At 40.4% G+C, this 27,617-nt stretch overlaps 1 protein-coding gene and 2 pseudogenes across 2 annotated transcripts in view; 1 reads left to right on the top strand and 2 right to left on the bottom strand.

The window, feature by feature from the left end:
• Nucleotides 1-27,617, bottom strand: part of Schip1 (schwannomin interacting protein 1) — a 690,937-nt gene that overhangs the window by 511,437 nt on the left and 151,883 nt on the right. The window lies entirely within an intron of this gene.
• LOC107400014 (large ribosomal subunit protein uL24 pseudogene) lies at nt 5,942-6,606 on the bottom strand (annotated as a pseudogene).
• Nucleotides 8,835-9,596, top strand: LOC102921200 (high mobility group protein B1 pseudogene; annotated as a pseudogene).

Here is a 27,617-nt window from a genome sequence, read left to right as displayed (position 1 = left end):
TCTAGAGTATTTTTTCCTGTCCCATTCCCCCCCCCCATCTCAATGATAATAAAGAAAAACAAACATGTCAATGCCACTGAGATTTTTGTAGGTAATAAGATATTCGAATCCAGTAGAACTGATGGAAAGATATTGCCGTATTCCCTATTAATAAAATATTTTACACTGCTAATAAAGTCTATTGCACTTGGAACTAGTCATTATTCCACTCGTGAAACTGCAGTTTCGCAGGGAGGTGTGTGGTTGTAGCTTTGTATCACTGAAGTGTTTACTTCATCTTGTATGATGCTTCCACTCTGATGATTACTGTATGATAGAACTATGTGCAAGGACTGTGATTCATGGTTCCTCATGGTCAGTTCCATCAGCTCCCTCTCACTAGGAGGAGCTTTCTGGCCCATCCCCTTCCTGTTCCCTGGAGCTTGCAAACACAAAACTACTTACTGTGGTATGTGTATGGTCCTGTTGAATACTTCTGCAGTCCATACATGTGGACTATGTGGGGTGTCTCTATGGAGGACAGAGTTCATGAAGAACTCTGTTGGAGGGATGTGAAGCTGTGGGAAAAAGTCAAGAAAGAACAATAGAATTCCTCCCCACCCTGCTGTATTAAAAGCCCTGACCACCACCATAAATGGGCCCTGATCAGCAGTATGTTCTGGTTCTGGGGCTTTGGCACTTAAAGTCACCTGGCATTTGTAAATCCCAGACTGAGATCACAGGGGTTTTATTTATTAACAAAGGAATAGAAGTCTATTTCTTTCCTGAGAGTGCAGGCATTAAACTTTTACACAAAACTCTTGCTCATACCATTAGAATTTTAGGGTGAATTGCTATAAGGTACAGCCATGCATGCCAGTGACTGCACCAACTTCTCTCACTTAGAAGTGGTGCTGTGGGTGATTATTCTTCATAATAAAATTACTATTCTCGACAGTGCACAAGCACAAGCATTAGCAAAGTGAATCATGTGGTTCCCGACACATTTGAGGTAAATTGGGAATCACCATCTGGCAGAGAGCATCTCTTCTTAAAATTGCTCTCCTTTTTTTAATTAAAATGTGTTTTAATTAAAAATAGACATGTCAAGAAGTGCTGTATATCAATTACATGACTGACAATATGCCTACATTTTTTTCTAAAACATATGAACCAGAAATGGGATGTCATGTTATCTCTCAAGAAAACAATGATATACAACATCTAGAACGTGAGGTTTGCTACCAGGAGCCATTGTAGCTATGTCAGAACTCACCAAATTTTTTCTGGAACGTTTCATTGCTTTGAACAAGAACACTAAAAGGATGTTTACTACTCATTTTATGCAAATAATGGGGTTTTCATTCATTCCTCATCATGAATGGTTTGGAAAAAGTTCTCAAATGTTCTCAGCAGCCTAGTGAGTGATCATAGATATTCAAAGGTATATCCTTACTGGCAGTATGGTCCTGCCTTGGGGCATGTGTGAATGAGTGAGTGTATGCATACATGCATGTGTGTGTGTGTACATGTATGCAAGTGTGCATGTGTGCATGTGAATATAGAAGCCAGAGGTCAATCTCTCCTGTTGTTGTTGTTGTTTTTTCCTAATCAGGAGCTGTTCATATTGCTTTTTTGAGTCAGGTTTTCTCATTGGGACCTAGGGCTTGCCAATTCAACTAGGCGGGCTTGCCAATTCAACTAGGCGGTCTTGCCAGGGAGCCCCTGGGACCTGCTCATTTCTGCCTCCTCAGCACTGGGATTCCAAGTTCAGGTCACCATAACTAGTTTCTTACATAGGTTCTGGGGACTGAACTCAGATCCTTATGCTTGAGTGGCAAACACCTGATGGAGTTATCTCTTCAGCCCTGTCGGCTTCCTTTGAGCACCTTCCTGTCCCTTCTCCAGACTAAGAAGCACAAAACAGTAAGTTCAACCATGTGGTAGGGAGATTGGAGTGGGTAACGGTGAGAGATTAAAAACAAGGACACCAGGGAATTTAAAGGCAAATGGATGGAGTGAGAAAAAGAATCATCCTGAATGAGGTAACCCAGACTCAGAAAGATAAACATTACTTATAAGTGGATATTAGCCATAAAGGATAACTGTGCTACAATCCACAGCCCTAGAGAAGCTAAGTAACAAGGAGGGCCCAAGGGGGGACCCTGGGGAGGGAAGTAGAAGCAATCTCAAGGGTAGACTGGGGTTGGGCAGGGATGGGAACATGAAGGATCAGGTTGTGGGGGGGTAGTTGGAGAGAGAGAGTACTGAAAGAGATGACTTAAAGGAGGGGAGCATTTCAGGGTCAGGTAGAAACCTGGTTCAAAGGAAACTCTCATGAATTTACAAGGATGACCGTAGCTAAGACTCCTAGCAATAGGGAATATGTCGCCTGAACTAGCCATCTTCCGTAATCAGAGTAGTGACTACTTCAATTGTCATCAAAGAATGTTCATCCAGTAACTGATGGAAACAGATGGAGAGACCCACAGCCAAGCACTGGGCTGAGCATGGGGAATTCTGTAGAAGAGAGGGAGGAAGGATTGTACAAGCCAAGGGAGTCAAGGACATCATAAGAAAACCCACAGAGACAACTAACCTGGGCTCTTAGGAACTTACAGAGTCTGAACTAATAACTATCAAGCCTGCATGGGACCTACCTAGGCCCTCTACAGAGATGTAACTGTTGTGTAGTTTGGTCTACTTGTGGGACTCCCGACAGTGGGAGCAGGGGCTGTCCCTAACACTTTGGCTGGCTCTTGGGAACCTGTTCCTCATCCTGGGTTGCCTTGCCAAGCCTTGGTACAGAGGAGGAGCTTAGTCCTACCTCAGTGTGCTATGCCATGCTTTGTTGACACTCATGGGAAAGCTGCTTCTTTCTGAACAAAAACAGAGGAGGAGTGAATTGGGGCAAATGGGAGGTGGAGGTACATGGGGAGAGGATGGGAGGAGAGGAGAGGGGGAAAAACTGAGGTCAGGATGTAAAACAATTGAATAAATTTAATTAAAAAAACAAAACAACCAAAAATCCATAGGAAGGAGAGATGGCAGCTCTCTCATACACTGTGTGTGTGTGTGTGTGTGTGTGTGTGTGTGTGTGTGTGTGTGTGTGTGTGTGTGTAACACAGAGGAGAGAGGAGACTGAGAGGTGTTGTCAGATAAGTGAGTTTCCATGGCATTAAGACCAGCATTTGAATCTTCCCACAAATGTCTGAGTTGACAATTACGACCATTATGTCAAAATGTTCTTCTCTCAGTGGTTAAAGTTTAAATACTAATGGTCACAGTGAGACACATTTTAGTAATAATCGTGTAGCTTTGAACTTTGATTTTCTCAATTGCCACGTATCACCAGAATCTTCTTTCTTAAAAAATGCTCAGGTGCCTACAGAGGTCAGATCCAGTTTTAGATCCCCTGGAGCTGCAGTTACGGGCAGCTGTGAGTCACCTAATTGGGGTGCTGAGAACTGAACTCGGGTCCTTTGCAAGAGCAGCACATGGTCTTAAGCACTGCACTGAGCTGTCTCTCCGGCTCCAATCTGTCAAAGTTTTATCATAAAGTTAATAGTTCTAAAAGATATAACTCTTGACATTGTGTATATATTCATTTTAAAGCTCAAGTTAATTTTAAATAGAATTAACAGAATCTAATACCCAGTGATTCAAGGCCTGCAACCATTAGTTTTAATAAATACTTGCAAAGGGTTCTTGATTTGGATATTGAAAGTAACAATCATCACCCCAACCTTAAGAAGCGAAATTTTAAAACAGATGTCTAAATAAGCTACTGAAACAAAACAAAAGCCCAATAAGGTATCAACATGTTTAAATTAAACTCCAAAAAGCGGCAATTCCCTCATGACAGAGTAGATATCCATAGCTGCTCCACAGAGAGGGGTGGGAAGGTGCCAGCCAGCATTAAATGAATATTGAGCAGCTGCCGGAGGGCTGGCATGATGGATTATTTCCCCAGGAGGCCTATCATCCCTGAATATTCATTTATCCACATATTCACTCACAGGTCTTTTGAGAATATGAAAGGTAATACGTCCAAAGCAAGGAGATCAAAGGAGGAAGGCTGAGGATGTTGTCCCTTTGAGGGACACAGATATTGTCCCAGGCCAAAGTCCCTTGAAAGGTGGCAACTGTTGTGGGACCCCGCGGAACTGCTGACAGAAATACATCAGAGGCTCTCTGAGCTTTCAACTCCAAAACACCAGCAGCCAGCAGCAAGAGAACTAAGGGGGACGCCTTCCGGGCTATTGCAGGGCTTCGCCAGGCTCAGGGCAGCGCGTCGCTGCGGACAAGTAGGCTAGAGGCGTTGCCCCTGCTGCAGAATGAAAGGAATACCGCTCGATAACAAGAACGGCTCCCACTGGACGCAAAAGCCAACGGCAGCTGGGCTGTAAGCAGGGAGGGATCACCATGGCTCCAGAATTTGGCAGCTGAACTCGAAAGCACCAGAAGCCTTCTGGAATTTTTCCAGTGCTTTGACATGAAGCCCTGTTGAAAAGAGAGTCGGGGTCGTCTCTCTCAGGTATCTGCAGTCAGGCTTGAACTGCATAGAGAGACCGGTGCAGGAAGCCTGACGTCTGTTCAGAGCCACAGTGCAAGCTTCAAAAAAAAAAAGGCGGGGGGTATTATCTTTTCTTTAGTCTCTGCTGATCACCTGTATAAACTGGACACACTGAAAATTTACAATGCACAAAAAAATAGAAGAAAAGAAGGCTCATGATGGAGGGAGGAAAGAATCAACAAAAGTAGGTTCCAAACTCGACCAGAGGTGGCGATTTTCCACATGAGGTGAAAGTAACTACATTAACCTTGTTGAAAGGTTTAGAGTACAGATGGACACCAAAATGAGGGTGTGAACAATTTGATAGTTGAATTCACCTGTTGAGTACAACATGAACTTTATACGGCAAAATCCTTCATTGATTACTCCATCTAGCTCTGTAAAAATGTCAGTGATTTTTGAAGTTATATCCTGACTAGAAAGATCCCAGTGTCTTAAATATCTCATTTGTTATCATTTTAATTATCATCATTATTGTAGGTGCTGAGCATTTGATTAAAACAACAAATCTGACAGGTAATGATTAAAGGTCAAATTGTTTTTATTGGAATGATATAATTTGTGAGCTGAATCAAATCATTTTTCCATTTGATCATCTACTATTGAGTAAGAATTACCTCTTAACAAAAAAAGAAGAGACAGAGTTTATCCATTGATTCTTTTTCTATTTATCATCTTTAATAAGCCTGAAAATCTATATTGGGATGGATAAGAATTCAGTTGTTGACCAAGTCATTAAACTTCCAAATTAGAGGCTTAGAATCAGCATTTGTCAACAAATAATACATTTGATTATCTATCAATTGACAATTGTATTGGATCCTCTTCAATTTTATTGAATATAAATAATTAGAAACTATGTGCCTTGTAACACTATTTGTTACCTAGTACCTTAGGGTTACTATTGCTGTGATGAAACACCATGAGCGAAGCAACTTGGGGAGAAAAGAGTTTATTCAGCTTACACTGTCACATTACAGTTCATCATCAAAGGAGGTCAGGACAGGAACTAAAGCAGGGCAGGGACCTGGAGGCAGGAGCTGATGAAGTCATAGGGGAGTGCTGCTTACTGACTTGCTCAGCCTGCTTTCTCATAGAACCCAGGACCAGCAGCCCAGCGATGACATCACCCACAATGGGCTGGGCTCTCCCTCATCAATCACTAATTAAGAAAATTCTTTACAGGCTTGCCTGCAGCCTGAACTTATGGAGGCATTTTCTTAATTGAGTCTCCTTCCACTCTGATGACTCTAGCTTGTGTCAAATTAATATAAAACTAGTCAGTACACCTAGTTATTAGACTCAGCCTTCTCAAAATCAACATCAATACTTCTTTATCTTGGAGATTAACATGCTGGTAAATTCAGTACAGGACATATCTTTTTTTTTTTTTAACTTAAGCAGTCTTTAATAAAAGCTGTGCATGAGATGCTCCTACGGCTGCATCTTCTCAATTGTTTCTTCTTGAATTTGCCCTTCTCCTTTCCTAGTTGTTGACACTTGGCTTTCCTTTCCAGGATATTTGGCGGTCTTTGTCCAGCTTTAGCCTGGTGATGACCACCTTGCTGGGGTGGATGCCCATATGGACGGTTGTGTTGTTAGCCTTTTCTCGCTGCACTCATTCGATGTAGATGACGTATTTCTTCCTGGACACTTGGACCACTGTGCCAATCTGATGACCTTGGTAGTGTCCTCAGACAACCTGAACTTCATCATCCTTTCAAATGGGCATAGATCGTACATTGTACTTCTGCCTCAGTTCTTTGAAAAGAGGGGGAGACATGATCTTCCTCCGAATGTGAGAAGGTGCATTGAAATGCTGTTTGCAGTTCTTGCTTCGGTTAGAAGTCACAAAGGCATTGAACTTCATTTTGGTAGCTGCAATCACATTTTTTTTAAAGAAGAAGGGTAGTATGGAAGGAGAAGGAAAGTAGAAATAATCAAAAGAATGTTTTCAAACATATTCATTATAGAGAATGTTTAACAAAGAGGTGGAATTCTGCAACTTTTGGTCCATTAAGTTCCATCCATGCCCTCTCAGCCTCTGGTAAACATTTTTGTAGCCCCACTTTGAGTAAAATGCACAGACTACATGCCTCTGTATCAAATGTCATGGAAGGGAACTTTGTTCTTAGATAACCTAAATTACAGCCTCAAATACAGCTTCATGTTTTATAAGAAACACAACCAGTTCGAACCATGAAGGAGTATTTCTTAATTCTGTTCCCACCTCCTGATGAAACCTCTTGAGTCAGTAGTTCTGAGGAAGGTGATACTTGTGACCTTGGATGGACGTTTAAAAGCCCATTGGCAGAGATTAACAGCAGTGCTCACTCATGTGAAAACAAGGAGTTTCTTTCTTTACCAAAATAGCAAGAAAACAGATGTGTGATCAAACATCACAGTGCTCTCTTCCTAGTCAAAATAACTAAGGGTTTTTTCTTCTAATTATGTTATACTTGACAAAGACAGTATTCTTCATTTTGAAGATTCCAGAAGCCTTTGTACTTTCTGAAATGGCTCAACATGGCAATTCTTTGTTGTAAAGGGTGTGGATACAACAGACAAGACCCAGAGACAGCTTCATTTGATTGTTTTGTCAAGCTGCCTGTGGACATCTATGGAATCTAGGAGTATTCACTCAGTTGGCTGTGACTATCAGGAAAAGACCTCTAAACACTACAGATGGATCATGCTAGCAAAATGAAGTGTCATGTTTCTTACTCAGTTAGAAGCTACCTCCTGAGTATGTGGGTTCAGGTTTCCAGTGGAATATCTTTGGCTGGGAATTTCAATATGCTTAATATACATTTTAAACACAGACTTTTATATTTGGTGAAGATAAAAGCATTGGTAATGTTCCAACATGCTAAAAACAAGTCTTAGGAATAGTCACAGAATCCAACATCTTATTAGATTATTCAGCTAGCTAAACAGCAGTGTGGATGGACTTTGGTTTCCATTGGTCATTAACCTCCTCCAAGCTGCCGTTATCTTTGACCTGAATTACAACAAGAACCTCTAAGTTGATTTTTCTGCTTGCACTTCTGGACCCAAGCCTGTGCTCTACTTGCAATGGTCACCACAGTGGCTTTAGGGTGCTGCTCAATATGGTCTACCACTTCCTCTGTCCTTTCATCTGCTGCTGTACTCCTGCTTTCCTCTGTACCAGCCACCCTGAGTCTTGGCTGCTCTTTGTCCTTCCCAAGCAGGCTGCTGTCTTAACCCACCCCCATCTTCACTCAGCCTACCCACAGTAGCAGAGCTAGCTATCTGCAAGGTTCACCATCATCTTTCTCAAGCATGATCTTCACAGAAGCTTTCCCTAGCTCTATTTAAGTTTTCAGAGCTTAATAATGCCCCAATATATTTTTTATTGCTTTATTATGTCTTTTTTTTTTACTTCAAAGGCAAGCATTTATATCTATTTTTCTCACTGTTGTATTTCCAATAACCAGCAAAATTTCTGGCTCAAAGAGAGAACTCAGCAAATATTTATTGATGTAAGATTGTGAAAGAAGCATCCAGATTTCTGTTTCATCATAAGTGGTAATGAAGAAAGAACACATGATGTTAACTGGGTGTTCCTTGACTTTCTTTTTTTTCCCCCATGCCTGTATGTGAGTGCATGTGTGCACGTTATGTGCATGGGTGTGGTGGACAGATGGTAATCCTGGCTGTTGTTCCTTAGGAGCTGTCTGTCTTGTTTCTTTGAGACAAGGCTTCTCACTAAGATCTGGGGCTCTCAAACTGGGCCAGATGAGCTGGCCAGCAAACTTTGGGATCCACCTGTCTCCACCTCACAGGCCTAGAATGATAAGGAAGTGGCAACCAGCACGTCTGGCTTTTCTCATTTGGGTTCTGGGGAGCAGATGTAGGTACTCCTGCTTGTACAACAAACACCTTACTTATCGAGCTATTACCCCGGCCTGACATTTTTCAGTGTCGACATTGAAGCCAAACCCAGTGCAAGTGAAGATGAATGCCATCTAGATAATGCAGGGTGTGTTTATGACCAACAATAAGAAGTATTTTAGATGCCAGAGGGAGGTCACAGTAGTGGTTTTATAATGTTTGATCATTTCCTGCCACCATTCACTTGTTTGAATTGAAATAAGACAAATAGTACAAACTAAAGAATGTGTCTTAAGACTTCTTGACAATGGGCGCCTGGCTCCCACTCTCACAGCCATTGCAGTACATTGAGCTCCATAGAGACAGTGTTGGGGCAAGCGCGAGCCGGACGGGCACTGGGCGAATCTGTGCTTTGCAGAGGAAAATCAACTAAACATGGGCAAAGGAGATCCTAAGAAGCCAAGAGGCAAAATGTCCTCATATGCATTCTTGTGCAAACTTGCCGGGAGGAACATAAGAAGAAGCACCCGGATGCTTCTGTCAACTTCTCGGAGTTCTCGAAGAAGTCCTCAGAAAGGTGGAAGACCATGTCTGCTAAAGAAAAGGGGAAATTTGAAGACATGGCAAAGGCTGACAAGGCTCGTTATGAGAGAGAAATGAAAACCTACATCCCCCCGCAAAGGGGAGACCAAAAAGAAGTTCAAGGACCCCAATACACCCAAGAGGCCTCCTTCGGCCTTCTTCTTGTTCTGTTCTCAGTATCACCCCAAAATCAAAGGAGAGTACCCCGGCTTGTCCATCGGGGGCGTGGCGAAGAAGCTGGGGGAGATGTGAACAACACCGCTGAGGACGACAGGCAGCCCTACGAGAAGAAGGCTGACGAGCTGAAGGAGAAGCATGAGAAGGATATCGCTGCCTACAGAGCTAAAGAAAAACCTGATGCGGTGAAGAAGGGGGTCGTCAGGGCTGAAAAGAGCAAGAAAAAGAAGGAAGAGGAAGATGAGGAGGATGAAGGGGATGAGGAAGAGGAGGAAGAAGAGGAAGACGAAGATGAAGAAGAAGGTGATGATGATGAATAAGTTGGTTCTAGCGCAGTTTTTTTCCTTGTCTATAAAGCATTTAACCCCCCTGTACACAACTCACTCCTTTTAAAGAAAAAAATTGAAAAACTTGGCCCTTACTAGAATAAAGAACTGAAACCCTGACCCATATTTCTAGCCCATCTGGACTAAGTATCAAGTAATAATTCCCTAAAGTCCAATGTTTACTTGAAAAATCACATTAGCAACTGCTAGCATGGCTAAAATAAAAGTGACTGAACCTACAAGGGATGGATAGGGTGGAGAATCTCTCAGGTATTGCTCACATACTACAATACAATAAAGCCACACTAGAAGACAGCTTGAAAATGTCAAATATAAATAATTTATCCCCGCAATCCACCTAGCTCAAGGGAAATAAAAACCTACATTCGTACAAAACCTATATATGCATATTTATGATAGCATTATACATAAACTGTAACCAATTATACATAAACTGTAAACAATTCAAATATTTAATGGGAGACTAAGCCAATAAAATTCCAACCACAAAATGGAATAGTATTCATAAGCATAAGGGCTCAAACTACTGGTATTTCCAAAACATGATGGCTTTCAAAGGCAATCAACTAGGTGGAAGGAACCAGTCAGTCTTATATAGTGTATAACTCCATTTATATCCTACTTTAGAGAAGGTATGGGATGGAGGACAGGTTAGCAATTACTAAGAGTTAGGGAATGTAGGCTGATTTGCCTGAAGAATCAAGAAATACTAAGAAAGACATGGGATGTACATATGATTATTTTTCATCTTTATCATAGTGACGGTGACCTGAATACATGCATATGTCAAAACTCATAGGATTCTTCATTAAAATAAAAATCTTCCATTAAAACTTTTCATAAATGTGAGTTATTGAAAAACAGGGAAGACAGAGCAGGATTTCTTAGGACAGAATCTGGTCAATTTGAAGGAATGTGTATCAGATGCCGTGTCCAGTGTTGCTGGTGGATGAATGATCCTTACACATCCCCTTTCTTGCCTCTCACCTGTACCACACACACGATCAGATGGCGAGCAGCCTCCACACTCTCAGGAGACCTAGAAGGCCGACCAGAAGGGCAGTTGTTATCAAACAGCATTCTCACATGATGGCGTTCACTCTCTCATGATACATTCTTGGCAGCTTTATGAGTTAAGGGTGTGCAATCCTGTTGTCATTTTCTGTGCAGATCATGATCTTAGGCAGCATGTTTGACTAAGTCATTGAGCTCCATGTTTCAAAACTGACAGGAATGAGTTTAGGTCTTGTCTTTTTCCTATTATCTTTTTTGTTCAACGGAATACGTGTGTGTGTGTGTGTGTGTGTGTGTGTGTGTGTGTGTGTGTGTGTGTGTGTTCTTGGAATCCAGAATTAACTATTTAGAGTATATTACTAGTCCATCACTACTAAATGTTAATCATCTCATACATGCCAATGTTTACTTGAGAAATTACATAAGTTTTTATGTAATATAAGTTTTAAGTATTGTCAAGCTCCAATGTAATATGAATTTTCCCAAAGTTGATATAATGGGATCCTATTATATTTTGGTGATGCCAAGCTAATAGCCTAAAGGTTGGCTTCAAGCTAGTGTGTCTAAAATAAATGTTGCAAGAAAGCCCAGTCTCTAGCAACAGTCTTTGATATCTTCTATTTTCCATTCATGGCTCCTGTGACAGTGACAAATGGAACCATAACCACTGGATAAATTCTGAATTTTAATTTTATCCTCACACAAAGCATCAACGCTCCCCCCCCCCGTGTGTGTGTGTGTGTGTGTGTGTGTGTGTGTGTGTGTGTGTGTGTGTGTGGTGTGTTGCTAATAGGAAGATATTGATCGGTTTCCACATAACAGAAGAAAAAGATCATATGAGTGATACCCATAGCAAACATTTGTTTATTCTAGATACTATAAGAAGAGTTTTACTTCATGTTTTCAATTATTCATCTCCTAAATTCTCATAGAGCTTGAATTTCTAAGCCTTATATCTCTCCTTGGGGATCTAACTGTCCCAGAACATAAATGGATGTAAAGAAAACATGCTTGCAATTTTAAGTTTATAGACAATTCAGCAAATATTGCTTATTTTGAAAATAAGTAAACTGATGACTTTTGTTGCACAATATAAAAAAGAAAAGGAAAGCCCCTTTGAGGCTGACACAATTTCATCTTGGGAAATTATTTACTTATACTTTCCACAGTACAGGCTCCATTACAGAAGTAACAGGCTTTAGTACGAATCTTCTTGTGGTCACTGACTTGGCTTAAACCCAGGGACGACTCAGTGCTGCCAATAAACTCTGAAGACAATGACAATCAGCAAGCCAGGTGAGGTGGGTGCCAACTCTGCTAGGGGACTTGAGTCCATAAATAGTGCAAAAATCCCCAGAAACACACACGGAACTTCTCTGTAACTGATGGATAATCATCTCTCTTATGCAGTCAATGATGTGTAAAAATTTGCTGCAATGTTCCAAACCTGCTCCCCCTGCCCTCCTCCCCCCACATGCCTCATATAAATCCTTTCCACTGTCCAATGGACCCAAGATTCTTTAAATTCCCAAGCTCAGATGCATCCCATGAGCTAAGTGGTTCAGAGGAGTTGAAATGCAAAGTCATAAGCCCCTCTCAACACGATGTACACCAACCAAACTTGCAGCTCTCGTGTTCCCGGTAGATGGATATTTCATTTCTAGAAGAACCCTGTGGATTGATTCAGCTCTTAAAAGTGAAGAGTAAACCTATCCAGGCTGTTTTCTTGAAAGCTGCAAATTACAAAGTGGAAGAAATATTTGGTACTTTATGATATTTCTATTAACATGATTTAATGGAAAAAGAATATAGACCTTTGAGACTAACTTGAGGTCAAATCCCAATTTGATAATTTATTAGAAGTAATTTTGAACAAGGTGTTTGAATTACTAGTGCAAAGATAAGGCTTGTAGGGCTATTTTAAGGATAAATAGCAGTAACATAAGCAAAGCCACTGAAAACCATTTGATGAGTATCTACGATGAACATATACTTGGCAAAGTGCCCAAAATTTGAGGCTAACAGAGGACTAATCTGCAGAGAATTTGTTCTGAATCGAGGAGATACACAAACAAGAAGACAATAACACTGGGCTGGCTGAGCGGTGTGAGCTTCATCTTGGGAGGGAGCAATGAGGTGTCAGGAGGACGCACTAGAGGAGGTGAAATCTGTTGTAGTTTCAGTGGTGAACAAGGACTAGTAGAACCTATCCAAAGACCCTGGAGCTGCACAGGTGGCAGAGTGAGGCCAGGAAAGTGACCTGAGATAGCAATGGTGACTGTAGAGCCCTCATGTGCAGTGTCCTGCACTGTTACTGATGATTTTACTCAGAGAAAGGTTGTGGTCAAGTTGTGTTTTGGTATTCTTCCAGTGGCTACAGGGAGGACTATCTATTTGCAGGACTTGAGGCAGAGAGATAAATCAGGAGGTAAATGTGTGAAGTGTGGGGAAAATAATGAGGGTCAAGTAACACAGTGTCAATGGTGTTGGTGAGAGGAAAAAGTGGTCCAAGTTAGTGTTTCAGGAGAGGCAAAACAGATGACTTGAGAGGAAGCTGGTGATGGAGAGTGGAGAGTACCTCCCTCCTGGATGGAGGTGTACACTGTAGCACTTTCCCAAGGTGGAGCTAAAACAAGTTTGGGAGCAGGCTTTGGACATGCAGAGCTTGATGAATGAGGAATTTATGTATATCTAAGTTGCCATCCATATTGTCTCCCAGAGTTCCCTGTTTAAACCTAGGTACCCAACACAGAAATCTTCCCCAGAATTTATCCTCAATCCTGTGTCACTTCCTCAAGCTCTCACTGGAACTATCTGAGACACCTCCCTCAGTTAACTGCTTTCCTTCAGACCCTGGCATGGGAGTCTGCTGATAGAGAGCTACCAAGCCAGATACACACGGCAGACATGAGGCACACAGGTCTGTGTACTAGAAGAGTTCTGAAAAAGAGAGATAAGCTTAGAAATCCCCACATGTAAGAGTCGATGGGAGACAGAGTAAGGAATTAGTTCACCTTGGGGAAAGGAGCCTTGGAGAGTGGTTGTGACATAAAGAAAACAAAAAATAATTTCAGCAAAGTCTGGAAACTGGATAGCTTTAAGAGGTTCTTGCTTGTTTTTAAACGATAATCAGTGTCAGGAAAGTTTTCAAAGTTGTCTGAAACACTGGACTAATTATTTTATAGTTATATAATCAATCTAATTTATGGTTCCTCTGCTGTACCTTGAAAATTGAGTATTTACTGGTTCTTTATGAGCTGTAACATTTTATGGCCTGTCAGGGGGTTGATTGATACAGTGCACTGAAAATAATCATATAAGATTACCTTAAAATGCTTATCAGTATCCGTCATTTTGACAGTGGAATTGCAATACTATAAATCTACAAAGATTAAAAAATTTAAGTGGAGTGTTCTAAGTCAAATATTTATTAAAATATCTCAACTACACCCAAGAAAGAAACAGAAAAAAAATCTAATTTGATACAAAGAAAAGTTAGCCCTAGGATCATGGGCTCACAACAGAGCTTATATTTTTCTTAATGGATCTTAAAGTTACCTATCATTTTTATTATGTATCTCCCAAAAATATTTTCCAAACTAGTGTGCAGTTTTAGAAGATACCATCTCTTCAATTTCATTTCTAAGCAACATCTGGAAATAGCAAAAGGAATTACTGATCTGTATATTCTTTGATAAGTCCGCTCTAAAAATCTGGCTAAAATATAAAATGTGGATTATAGATTTTCAGTGACTTGAAATAGCTGGCTGTATCCAGTTAGTCTTGCTGTACCCTAACTTTATCTGCTATATTTGACCATCATCTTGTATAAACCTCCTCACCTGGTCCCTAACATCCCCATAATAGTATGCTGACCAACTTGTATAGCACAACTCTAGTTATTCTGACTTATAAAACTCCAAATTGCTCAAAAATAGAAGTCACCCCTTAGCCATCCATGTACTTTGGGGGTGCTACTATCCAACAGAATTTTCTGAAATGAAGGATTTATTCTCCACCTCATCAATACAGTGGTCATTTGTCATGTGTTCTGTGGCTTAAGATATGGTTAATGTATCAGAAGAATTGAGCTGTTAATTTTCTTTAAGAAACTTTAACTCAATGAGATACAAGTGATTAATGGCAACCATATTGGATACTACAGCTGAAGGCTTATTAGAGGTCTGGAACACAGCAGGTATAATATTTACTGAAATGGACAAGATTTCTTTTGTTTGGTCACCTAAGTTTTCCCTCTAGCCTCGCTCAAGTCTTTGCTCCATTTTAAATTCTTCTCAATCACTTCACTGATGGAAACTTCTGAACCATCTTTCATTTTGCCTATATACCCTCCAGGCCTGGCTGATAGAGCATCCTTCTCTGTCTTGGAACCCCTTTAGACCACAAATTTGTCTCTTTTGCTTGTTTCTTCCCGGTTCCTCATTTCTACAGATGCTATAAAACAGGAGTGTATTTCCACCAGAGTCTCCTCCACAACATGTAACCATAAAACACAGATGCAGAGTCATTAAAGCCTCAAGGGAAAATGCATGAACAAAATATCAGCCCGATTCATTATGAACAGTTATTATAAACAGTGGGCTTGCTAGCAAATGACAGGAAAACTGATTTGCATTTGCAACAAAATTATACCACACACATCCACTGCAGCTCCCATCCTCCTTCCCATTGAATTACTGAGACTTTTTAATTAAAGAAATCCTGCCAACGTAGAAGGCTTTGGGGTCCATGGCTCTTGTGTGTGTGGTGGTGGTGGGGGGGGGCTTGACTTGAAAGGTTTGCTAACATCCGGGTGTTGTACAAAATTTCAGGTAGATTAAAAAGTCCTCTTGATACCCACAAGGAGAAACAGCTCTAAATTATTAAGTACTTACAAAATTCTAGGTGGTGTGTTAAAAAATAAAATCCTCTACCCCTATCCTGGAACTTCTGAGTATTCTGTGGTAGCCCATTTTCAGGTTCCTCGTGGCTTTACCCAGTAGGTCTGCATAGAGAGGATGATTGGACCACGGGCCTGAGTGTAGGTGTCTGAGATGGTCTGCACTTGGCTGTGTGGGGGTGGGGGCTGGAGGTGGGGAGGTTTTGCTCCACCCCTTGGCATTTCTATAAATACCCTAGGTTGATGGAAATGGTTCCAGGCTCTCTCGAGGCTATCCTGTATTTTCTGTCTGTTTATCTCCACATTCTAAATCCTTATGTCTAATATTTCCTGCTGCTCCTACTCAAGAGCACTCTGGGGAAATGTGGGTGTGGTGGGTAGCTCCCCAACAGTATTCCAAGGAGGGGTTTATATTCCCATTTGACTCAAGAAGAAGAGGAATCCTTACTATTTCCCGTACAGTAGGAGCTGCCTGGCTCCAAATCCTTCCTACTATACTCTTTCTACTCAACCTCTTGATCCCTCTTAGGTGTCAAGCTATCAGTCAGTCCAGCAATTAATAATCTCTAGAGCCAATCATTTAAATTGTAATCATTTTCCTCTCTGTATAAAAAATGTTATCATAAATCATACTTTTAAAGACAGCTTTGATTTCTTTATCAGCAAATAAATATATACCAATTGCCTTCTCTTTCCTTTAAGGTCCCTATTCTGTAACAATGCAACATTTTCATAATCTTGCAGGGGTGAACCCTGGAAGAGGCCTGGCTATTTTGTCTGCTTGGTGTGTCTGGTAGCTGGGCTTACCACTTTGCTGAGCTCAAGCAACGTTTTGTGGTGGTGGTGGTGGTGGTGGTGGTGGTGGTGGTGGTGGGTGTGGGTTTTTTTTTTAAGGAAGTAGAATGAGCTGTAAATACACTGAGTACAAAGCTGGACTTAGCCAGAGAGTAGTATGGGGTAGTCACTTTCCCCTTTGGTTCTCAACTCCTCCATTCATAAAATGATCAAAATAACAACAGGGTCTATATGGGAGATTTTATGAGAACTGAATTAACATTCTATGCATACAAAACTGCTTACAGCATCAAATACAATCTTTTTGTCACTTTAACATTAATATGTATAATTTACATAATTAGCATGCCTTATTTTAAATTAGTGAAAGACTTCAACTTAATTATGAGGCATCCTTGATAAGGGTAGGACAGAAGAATGGAGAAATGGAACCCTCACCCTGTAATATGATTTTTGGACATATCTATAACAGGAAAATGTGTGAAGCAATAAGTTACAAAAGAGAAGAATAAGTATCATAGTTATGGAGCCAGTATTGGCTTAATACACCTTTGGTATATGTATTTTAATCTAAAATAATAGGATATAGAATAATACGAGCCCATAATCTGTGTTAAATAGGTAGTATTTGATTCTCTCTCTAAGATCTAGATAATAATATTCATCAAATTCTGCTATGCCCGTAGATCAGTGCCTAGTGCAATCATCATCAGAGAGGCTTCCTCTAGCAGCTGATGGGAGCAGATGCAGAGATCCACAGCCAAGCATTAGATGGAGAGAGAACCCAAACTGGATCTCTCCATCAGGTCCCTCCCCTTGGAGCTTAAAGAAATCTGAAGAAGAAGGGGAGGAAAAATTGTAGAAGCCAGAGAGGTAGAGGACACCAGAAGAGCACAAAATCAACTAAGCAGGGCTCATAGGGGCTCACAGAGACTGAGGTGGCAAGCACAGGGCCTGCCTGCATGAATCTGTGCTAGGTCCTCTGCTTAAATGTTATGGTTGTTAGCTTGGTGTTCTTATGGGACCTAACAGTGGGAGTAAGAGTATCTCTGACTCTTTTGCCTGCTCTTGGGACTCTTTTCCTCCTACTGGGTTGCCTCTCTCAGCCCTATATGATGGTTTGTGTCTAGTCTCATTGTATCTTGTTATGCTGTGTTTGGCTGATAAACCTGGGAGACCAGGCCTTTTCTGAAGGGAAACAGAGAGGAAGTGGATCTGGGGAAGTGGGGAGGTGGAGGGGGGACCTGGCAAGGAGTGGAGGGAGGGGAACCTATGGTCAGAATGTATTGTATGAGAGAAGAATAAATAAATAAAATATGATTTTCATCAAATAAACTGTATTTTCACAAGGAGAAAGAGTAAATTAAAGACACAAAGTAGAGTAATCATCAAGAATGGCAACTGTGAATAGTTCCACCATCTGCTCATGACCTTGGGCAGTTACTTAGCATCTCTTTGCTTTAGTGCTACTGTCTATCAGTAAAAATGAGAAGAAACAGGGTTGCTATGAGGAATAAATGAAGTTGTACAGGTAAACCTTTTAAAACAATGCTTGAATACTCTAAGAGTCCAACTGTTCACTGTATACATGAAAGGTGAATCACTACAGGCATTTCAGGCGTAAAAGCCCATAGCTATGGTCATCTGTGCCTTTCAATATTAAGCCATTACTACTGTTAAAATTGCCAGAGATTGTTGTGGGGTATTACCTTAACTATGTAAAGGTGTGCTGCATTTGTTTATGTTGTGGGGTATTATCTTAACTATGTAAAGGTGTGCTGCATTTGTTTAGGTTGCATTTGTTTAACTATGTAAAAATGTGTTGTATTTGTTTCACCTTCCCTGCCTAAGGTACCCAATTGGTCTAATAAAAAGCTGAATGGCCAATATCTAGTCAGCAGAGGGTAGACAGGGCTGGTGGGCAGAGAGAATAAGTAGGAGGAGAAATCTAGGCTTGAAAAAGAGAAGAGAACCAGGGAGAGAGAGAGAGAGATACCTGGGGCCAGCCAGTCGGGCAGCCACCAGCCAGCCAGACACAGAGGAAGCAAAAAAAAAAAAGTATGACATACAGAATGAAAGAAAGGTAAAAAGGCCCAAGACAAAATATAGATGAAGAGAAACAGGTTAAATTAAGTTGTAAGAGCTAGTGGGACAAGGATAATAATAGGCTGAACATTCATAATTGATGATAAGTCTCTGTGTCTTGATTTGGGAGCTGGTTGGCAGCCCAAGAAAGCCTGCTACAGGAAGGTAATGGTCCTTTCTTTCAAAACTAAACATGTTAAAGGGAAAAATGTAAAGAATTGATACATCCTGCCAGTTTTTGATAAAAAGGTAATTTAACATTCCTACAGTGGGCTGCAGATACTCTATGGAGCAGGAACAGTAAGGGAACACCAGACATTCTTGAGGTGTGATGATGATGACTAAATAAACAATTAACACAAAGCCAGTCCCCATAAGAATCAACAACTGGATTGAGTAGACACCTTTTATATCATAATCATAATTTTTCCCATAAGCCTACTTTCCCAGACTAAGGAAACTAAGCTTCAAGAGAATTCTGAAAACACATCTTAGCATGCATGTGTATGAGAGAGTTCCTACACATCTATTGTTCACCTTTCCTCCTATAGCAAACACTGCAGTGTGCACTAAAGGTAAATGATCTATGATCAGCTTCCAAAGAACAAGTGTGTTGCCTTAACCATAAAACTGAAGCTATTAAAACAAACATTTGGAGGGAAGATCTACATAATTATCAAGACAAAGTTGGGGTAAATATATGAACTGCTGAAAATACTGCTAATGCTCATTTCAATAACTAAGATGGCTTGTAGAGACCGGGACAGAGTTCATTCCTCTCTAAAGACTGGCACAGTGGTGGGCATGTTATATACTGTGTGGAACATGTGGAATTGGTTTGCATTCCAATACTGGAAGCTATTCAGTCAGCACATGGCTCGTTGTAACACAACTACCTTTGAGCATAAAAACTTTTTTTTTTCAAAACCAAGCACACAGTTGATCAGGATTATTCTAAATTATGTTAAATAGAAGTGTTTATGACAATCTTTTGTTTCGTTGTTTATTTTTATACCTATCAGATGAGTGAGATTGTATTTCTTGAGAAATAGCTGTGTTTCTCAGCTGTTTCGATTGTAATGCCAAGTTTCAGCTCTGTCTTCCTCATAAACACTTTTTGTCCCTTTACTGTCAATCTTCTGTGAGAGAAAGAGTTTTAAGATGGCTGCTGATACAGGATGAGTTAGAGAAAACCGTGGTCTAATTTCCATGTTTCAGACATGTCCCCTTTTGGTTTTAGGTTGAATTTTTAGGGCAATACTACCAAAATCCAGAGAATTATTCTTTTATTAATATGCTCCCTGGACTGGGAGAAATTCAAAACAGTCTCTATCAGGAGTATTATATAATTTTCAAAGAAAATACACAATTTACCATAAAAATTCTCAACCTCAACCACAAATGAAATTGTCCTTAGATGTTTTTTACCTATCAGAAGAACAAAGGTGAGAAGGGCTGGTAATACGATCTGTTGGATCACTGCAAGTATAAGGACACTGCACACCCATCTAACCTTGTAGAAGCAATTTATCTATTCCTTCCCTCTGTCTCTTCTCTGTAACTAGATAGATGATAGATAAATACAAGGTAGACAGACAGATATAAATAGATAGATAGATAGATAGATAGATAGATAGATAGATAGATAGATAGATAGATAGATTTACTTTAAGGATTTGTATTATAAATAAACTCACATATATCCGCAGAGAGGCCGAATATATCAACAGATAACAGATCACATATAAAAATAGGACTCTAACGCACAACAACCTAATCAGGAAACTAACCCCTTCTCTCCAGTAAACAGACTGCTATGTGTCAAGCTCTCAGGAAGCCAGATTGCTTTCTCTGGTAGCAATCCAGGAAGCTAAATAGCGATTTCCGCAGCAATCATCGCCAAACAACCTTTTATAGATTAAAATCTAATAGTGTCACTAATTTTTGTTCCCTCTTCTAACTTAAGGTCAATCAGAGAAGGCCCAGTATGCTCTCCTAACCAATCAAACAGGCTGCCCCTCTCCTAGCTAGCCCACATGCCCATGCCAACAACCTCCAACTGGCCTTTACATGAGAAATCTGCCTCTTTTCCCATTTCCAAATTTCCCTTTCCTCTGTCAACTTTTGACAATCTGCCAAATACAAGTGGCAATGACCGGCTTGGAATAGACTTAGTTTTCTCAGTTAATATCAATTTATTTCTGCACTATGCAAAACTACAAAAAAAGATATTTACTCCAGCACTACTTAATGTATCAAAGGGCTAAAAACTAATGTCCATCCACAGAACTACTCCACTTCTGAGTGTAGTCCATTCATAAATGGAATTGTGCACACATATTAACTACGAAGAGATAGAGAAATGTGTATGTACCTGGATATTCATCGAGGTGGATCATTTAATAAACAAATTTTAAAATGTGTTCGAAATATGCATTGTATATAACAAATGCAAACCTAAATATCTGAGTCAGTTCACAAGAAATTGATAAAAATGGTTGTTTGAAGGAAGAATGAGAACTGAAGATGGGATGCAAATTTACTTTCTCCTTTGATTTTTATTGTATGCATGGTTATCTGTCCCAAAAAATAAACAAGATCCATTTTTTTAACCATAGGATCTCATGTGGCCCATGCTAGCTATTAGAATGACCTTGAACTTGATGATTCTACTGCCTATACCTTCTCAGCATTAGAATTACAGGCATGTGCCATGAGGCCTGGTGACTGAAATCAAGACTTCCACATGGTAGGCAAGCACTCTACCAACTGAGGCACAGAATGCTTTAATAACCTTTGCAATAGCTGATTTAACAAGAGAGTGGCCATTTCCTCATTAAAATCCTTAAATCAATAAGTAACTTCCACCATCAAAAATATAAGAGAACTGGTGTGATGGATCAGTAGGTGCTTGCTGTCAAGTCTGAGGCTGAGCTCAACCCACTGCACCCAAATAGTGGAAGGAGAGAACCAACTTCTATGAGTTGCCCTGTGACCTCTACATGACATGCATGCGATACAGGTGCACGAACACACACACACACACACACACACACACACACACACACACACAATAACTAAATTAAATTTGGGGAAAAACATGAGAACACATTACAGTAATTTTAATGCTAGGTCTTTGACCAGGGCACCAAAACTAAGGCAATGAGGCCATGTTTTGAGCACTCAAGAGTATTTGCAGCTGGAACTCTGGATGGCAACTGAGGTATTGCCTAAGTTATCTATGATGGCCACTGAAGTGCTGTCAGTGGCAGGCAGAAATGCTTGACAGGCTCAGTTTGTCCCTTCAGAGGGAAGCTCCTCTGTCTCTGACATGGTCAGTCACAAGCGCATCGTTATGTGGCACCATTGTCTCTCTTCTCTCCCTTCTAGTCCCAGAAAGCAAAGTTCAAAACTTCTCAAAGTCACTTACACACCTACTGCATCCCATATCATGTGCTATAGGGAGCACAGAAGAGGGCGTGAAAAGTATAAACCATGCCTGTTAGCCTTCTTAAAAAGCATTCTAGGTACTTTTTATGCAGAACATAAGAGGATCTCCCCCTAATACACACTGCACACTGAGGTCATCAATGAGCTTCTAACCAAACATAACTTCCCATCTCTGACTGGCTGACTCATGAGCTCTGTTGAGCTTCAGAATGATTTTTAGTTGGATCCAGACTCAGTGTCACCCCATGAGGATCTTACTTAGCAGTGACATTTAGTGATCTGGCTGGTAATAGCATGGAGGATTGAGTCCTTAGACCCTAACAGCAGAGACAGGCTGTAAGATAGGCAGCAAACTGGATGTGTGGTCTCACAGCTTCCAGCGGATGTCATAGTTAGAAGCAGACTACCATATTAGTGTTTGGTTTTCCCCAAGGATTTTGACTTTATGCTCTTCTCACAACAGATATAAATGGCAGCCTCTACACCAGAATTCAGGCACTACACACTATGACCTGTTGACCAACATCACTGAAACAATTAGAGTCTGCCACACAGCAGGTACTCAACACAAACTAGACAGGTGAGGTGGCCCAGCATCCCACATGCATGGTTAGGAAACCAGCCTTTGTTTTATTCAGTAATGACTCAAATCTAATGCTTTATCTTTTTCCTTATTGTCATGTGTATATATGTGTGGTGTGCATCTCTCTTTCTCCCTCTCCCTCCCTCTCCCTCCCTCCCTCCCTCTCTCCCTCCCTCCCTCCCTCTCTCCTCTCTCTCTCTCTCTTTCTCTCTCTCTCTCTCTCTCTCTCTCTCTCTCTCTCTCTCTCTCTCTCTCTCTCTCTCTCTCTCTCTGTCTCTCTGTGTGTGTGCGTGTGTGCACGTGTACGTAGTCCTGAGGTTGATGTCAAGCATTTCCCTTGATGGCTCTTGCACCTTATTGTTAAAGGAAGTCTCTCAGTGAAAAATCAAAGCTCAACAATATGGCTAATTTCAACAGAAAGCTTGCTCTGGGAACTCCATCCTTCTGAGGCTGGAATAGGTAGGCCTCCACAACTTATGTGGGTTCTAGGAATCTGAACTCCCATCCTCTCTCTTGCTATAACCCCAGCCTGAATCTGGTGCTCTAACTCCAGGCTCATTTGCCTGGACAAAGTGATATGAACTATTGTCCAAGATGGCTCATAGAGTAATGCTTTGTACACGGATATATACTGAATTTAAAACAAAAGATATCTGTATATATTCTCTGCCAAAACTTTGCTTAGAAAAAGGAACCCTTGAAATATTTTCTGTCAAAGTTACTGAATATAATGTTGAAATCACGTCACTGCAGACCAAAGAGTTATAAAAAGGAATTCTAAAATCTATATTAATATAAATGTTTAAATGCATATATTTGTCTAGAAAATCTTATAGATTTTTTAAAAAATTTTATATCAATAGATGATTTTATCTTCACTAAATAGCACAAATTTCTTGAGATGGAAGGCTAAATGCCAATAAAACAGAATATAGTTTTGAAAAATTAAAATTTACTCTATTCAGATTAAAGTATTTCCTGTGAGAATAAATCACAGATGGGGTCACCTAGACTTAGTGGGTAAAGGTATTCCCTGCCAAACCTGTCAACCTGAGCTCAATTCCCTGGACTCACATGGTTGCAGGAGAGAACAGCCTCCTGGGATTTGCCCTCTGACCTCCATGTATGTGCCTTGTGTGCATGCACACATACATATGCACATATTCACAATAAATAAATAAATGTAAGGAAAATGTTTAAAGAATAAATCACTGTCATGATTTCTTTATGTTTAGCTGTCTTAACATAGTATTCTTCATCTAAGAAGAAAATGTTATCTTTATGTTCTGCCATCTCTGGGAGTAATAGAAGCTTTTATTTCTCAGATTCCCAGTTATTTATTCAATCAAAATGAAGAGATCTTCTTCATATCATCACAGAAACATGGGAAGTCTTAGCAATGAGGACCCAACACGTGCAAAAGCAGGAGGGACATTTCCTGAAACTAAAATGACCATGGAAAATGGAGTTTCTACTTTGTGCTGGGTGCTTTATATCGATTCTATCTAAATCTGCAGGGCCTTCCAGGCAGATTCATGGAGTTCACAGGAGCCACACTGCCAGTAACAAAGACGCTATCAGTGGAATCACGACTATGATGTTCTATGGCACCAACTCATTCCTTGCTGCCCTTTGCACATTTTGCAAATTATAGAAATGAAGGAGGTAGCCTGTGAGCAAAACTGTGTTTCACCAGTAGAGTCTTTCATCATTCTATCAGCCAAGATTCTATTATTTCTAGCAGAAATACTATAACTCATCACAATACGTCTGAGATAAAAAGCCCTTAAAGACAAAATGCCAAGAAGATCTGGGCTGGCATTTGATTGATGCTCAGCAATGAACCACCAGAACCAGGTAGCTAAGGCTGTTTGTCTGTTCTGGCTGCTATAACAAAATATCACAGACTGGATGACTTATAAACAATGGGAACTTACTTTTCATGGTGCTGAAGGTTGGAAATCTGAGATCAAGACGTCCATATGCTTGGCTTCCAGTGAGGGATCTCTTTTTGTCAGCATTCTGTCAATTGCTCTCTGTGCCCTCATATGGTGGAAGGGGCAAGGCAGCTTTCCAGGTCTTCTTTCATAAAGACACTAAATTCATTCGTGAGGGCTCTACCTGATTGACCAATTGACCCCCAAGAGGCCCTACCTCTTAATAACATCACACTGGTTATTAGGTTTCTACATAGAAATTGAAGGGGTGATAAGCAATCAGACCAGAAGCCAAGCCAGCTTTCATCTCTATGTGTGCCCCGGAGTGTTGCTGTGAGAGTGTCAGCAGAGCAAACCTGTGAAATACTTCAACACTTAATTGGCCAACATTAAATACTGCTTGACAGATTCAAATGAAAAGTAAGTCATGATTATAAAAGACCTTGAGAAAAGGCTTTTATCACTAATTATACTTGGAAAGTAGAAAACAGTGTGTGGATTGGGGGTGGTGCTTTTTTTCTATAAAAAAAAAAGTCACAAATTGTAAATCAAATAGAATCAAGCCTTAATGTTAGAGAAAGTATCTGCTTGCTCAACTAGACTTTAAACATTAACAGCAATGCCCAGAAAAAGTTGTGACTTGGTGAACTGTTGACATTTTAATGGGGCTTTAGCATACTGGGTAAATGATCTGGCCCCATTCTTGGCTGCAGCACATAGCCTTAAGACCACACCTTCAGGAAGTATGTGGACATGCGTGGGAATCTATAACAGAGATTCAAGTTGTTTCTTTACATCAGGGTTTGGTTTGGTTTTCCCAAAAGTTTTCAGATCCAAATAGTTGTCTTCTGTTTGGCTCTTCCTTCTCCAACCAAGCAACTGGAGTTTTTGTGTTTCAGTGTTTGTCATGGTGACCCTAACTACTGCTCACTGGTTGGAGTTCAACACAGTAGAAAAGTGAGTACTTTTCTCCAGAAAAGTTTCTACACCTCTTGTCACCAAACTCCACATTTATGTGCAAGCCAAAGGGACCCTAGCATCAAGGCCCTTTTCTTAGGCTTCTAGGTGGTGACATCATGTCAGCAAGCCCTCTCCATCTCTGACACAGTCTTGGGGGTTGATATGAACTATAACTAACATCTGGATTTTTTTTTTTAAAAAATGCAAAAACAAATATGGAAATTATCCAAACCAACCCTTCACATAACAGATGAGCCTGACATAAGTAAGTGGTTTGATGGATATCCTTTTCTTCCATTGAGTCTTTGTATGCTTGGACCATTGGCTGCTATGTTTTGTTTTTCACAAGGCATGGACTTAGCAGATTCTGCTCACAAAATAATTCATATATTTAAGAACATGGGTGAGCACAAAAAAGAAACAGATGAGAAAATGGATAAGAAAGTGCTCACTCATAGAAACACATAGCTTTTGTGTTTCCTGCCACTTTTAAATACAGCATGAAGACATTTGTTTCTGCTTATTAAATATTTCATGTGTTTTTGCAACAGTTTACACTTGGGTTATAGGACTGGCTGTAACAACAACTTAGAAATACTTTCTGGCATCAGAGTTCTCTCCAGTTTGCATTCTGTTGTATTCATTTTTATACTACAAACTATAGAGCCCACAGATTCCAACTGTATGCAGGTATAGCTGTGGATGTTATCAAAGTTAATTGTTATCTGTTTACTTTTCTTTATTAGGACAGGTGTTTTCCTTTAGTGGAGACTACCATGCAACTTTATCTCATGTCTCATTAGGCAAAAGTCAATGGCAGACCTGTTCCAAAGGAAACCGCTGGTGGACAAAATGGAATGGTGTAATTTCGCCAATAGTGACATCTAGCATGGAATCATAAAGCACTGATCACCAGAACAACTCAATATATCAGCCAATGCAAACAGAATACATATGAATTCCAAATACCAAATTTTTGCCTCCTGCTAAGAAGTGGAAACAGTACTTGTTTCAACAACATTACAGAGAAATCAACACCTTTGCAGATTGTCTGTTACCTACAAAAGGAAGTTCAACCAAGGATGCAGAATCTAGAAAAATCAAGTATCTACAAAAGAAGAGAAGAAGCAAGCACTGGACTAAACTTCCCCTTTCAAAATATCTGTTAATTACAAAGAGGAAAGCATGGGGGGAACCAGACAGACTAGAAAGATGTAGAAGCTCTGGATCACTAATAACATCTTACTGATGGCCCCAGGTGACTCCTTCTGGGATACGACTAGACAGGAGTTATAGTGCTGGTTGTTCCTCACGCCAAGCCACAACTTCAATGGGGCATCTTTAAAATGCTGAAGAGTATTCTTCAAAGATGCTAAGGTGATGGAAGACACGGGATGACAAAGGACAGTTACAGATCAGTGGAATCGAAGGCAGTGTGACAAGGCAGGGCACCGGGGCTCCGGGTCAGACGCAGAAATGGAAAGAGGACAGCAGCAGAAGACAAAATGAGCTCCAAAGTCTCCGGTCTTGCTAGTGCCATTAAATCAGCTGAACCACTTTCTCTGCTAGAACTCTGGTTTTGTTGGAAGTGCTAAGAAAAAAAGAAGGCACAGGGCACAGGAACTCTCTGTACTGGGCTTACAGCTCCTCTAAATCTAAAATTATTCTGAATTAAAATTCTAAACAACAATTCTAAAAATTCTCCTATTCTTATTTCTGAATCAGAAAGGTCAGTAGATACTATCCATCTTATATTTTCCTACTTATTTACAACAGCAGCCTTTCTGAATGTCACTCTGCCACCCAAGAAATAAACATACTAACAGACAAATATACCATGCACCCATAGTTCTGGAGTAGCAACAGTTCGAATGTCGGAAAAGCAAGAGATTATGTTCATGTACTGTTCCCTTCTTCCCTGCATATCTTGCTTTAGAAATAATTTTCTCAACTCTGTTTGGGCTCATAAATCTTCTTCCATAATCCCATAATCACTGATAAAGAGGCTCCTCTTTTTATTAACTCTGTTATGTGCTTTAAATAATAATGACCGTAGCGGATTTTACTAAGTGGCTTTAAAGTTGCTAATCTGGGCTACAAGAAAGCCAAGAGCTTGGCTAGATTCTTAATGTGACACAAATACACTGGCAATTTCTCAAGAGGACTAAGCGCAAAAAGAACGGAGATGACATTTGCCATCGAGGCTAAAGACTAATGCCAGGTACTGTGAAAGCAAAGGGAAGAGAAATGCTCTACTGACTGTTGTCTGCTTGTCCATGCAGATGATGGCAACCATGATGCTTCTTCCTGTTTCACGGAATGTATAGTGGGGGCCAAGGAGTGGATGATTCACTTTTCTAGTTCACAGGTCAGTAGA

The sequence above is a fragment of the Peromyscus maniculatus genome, chromosome 6 (genome assembly GCF_049852395.1).
Source record: "Peromyscus maniculatus bairdii isolate BWxNUB_F1_BW_parent chromosome 6, HU_Pman_BW_mat_3.1, whole genome shotgun sequence".
Taxonomy (NCBI): domain Eukaryota; kingdom Metazoa; phylum Chordata; class Mammalia; order Rodentia; family Cricetidae; genus Peromyscus; species Peromyscus maniculatus.
Note: the sequence above shows the minus strand (reverse complement) of the source record. Positions and strands in the feature narration are given on the sequence as shown.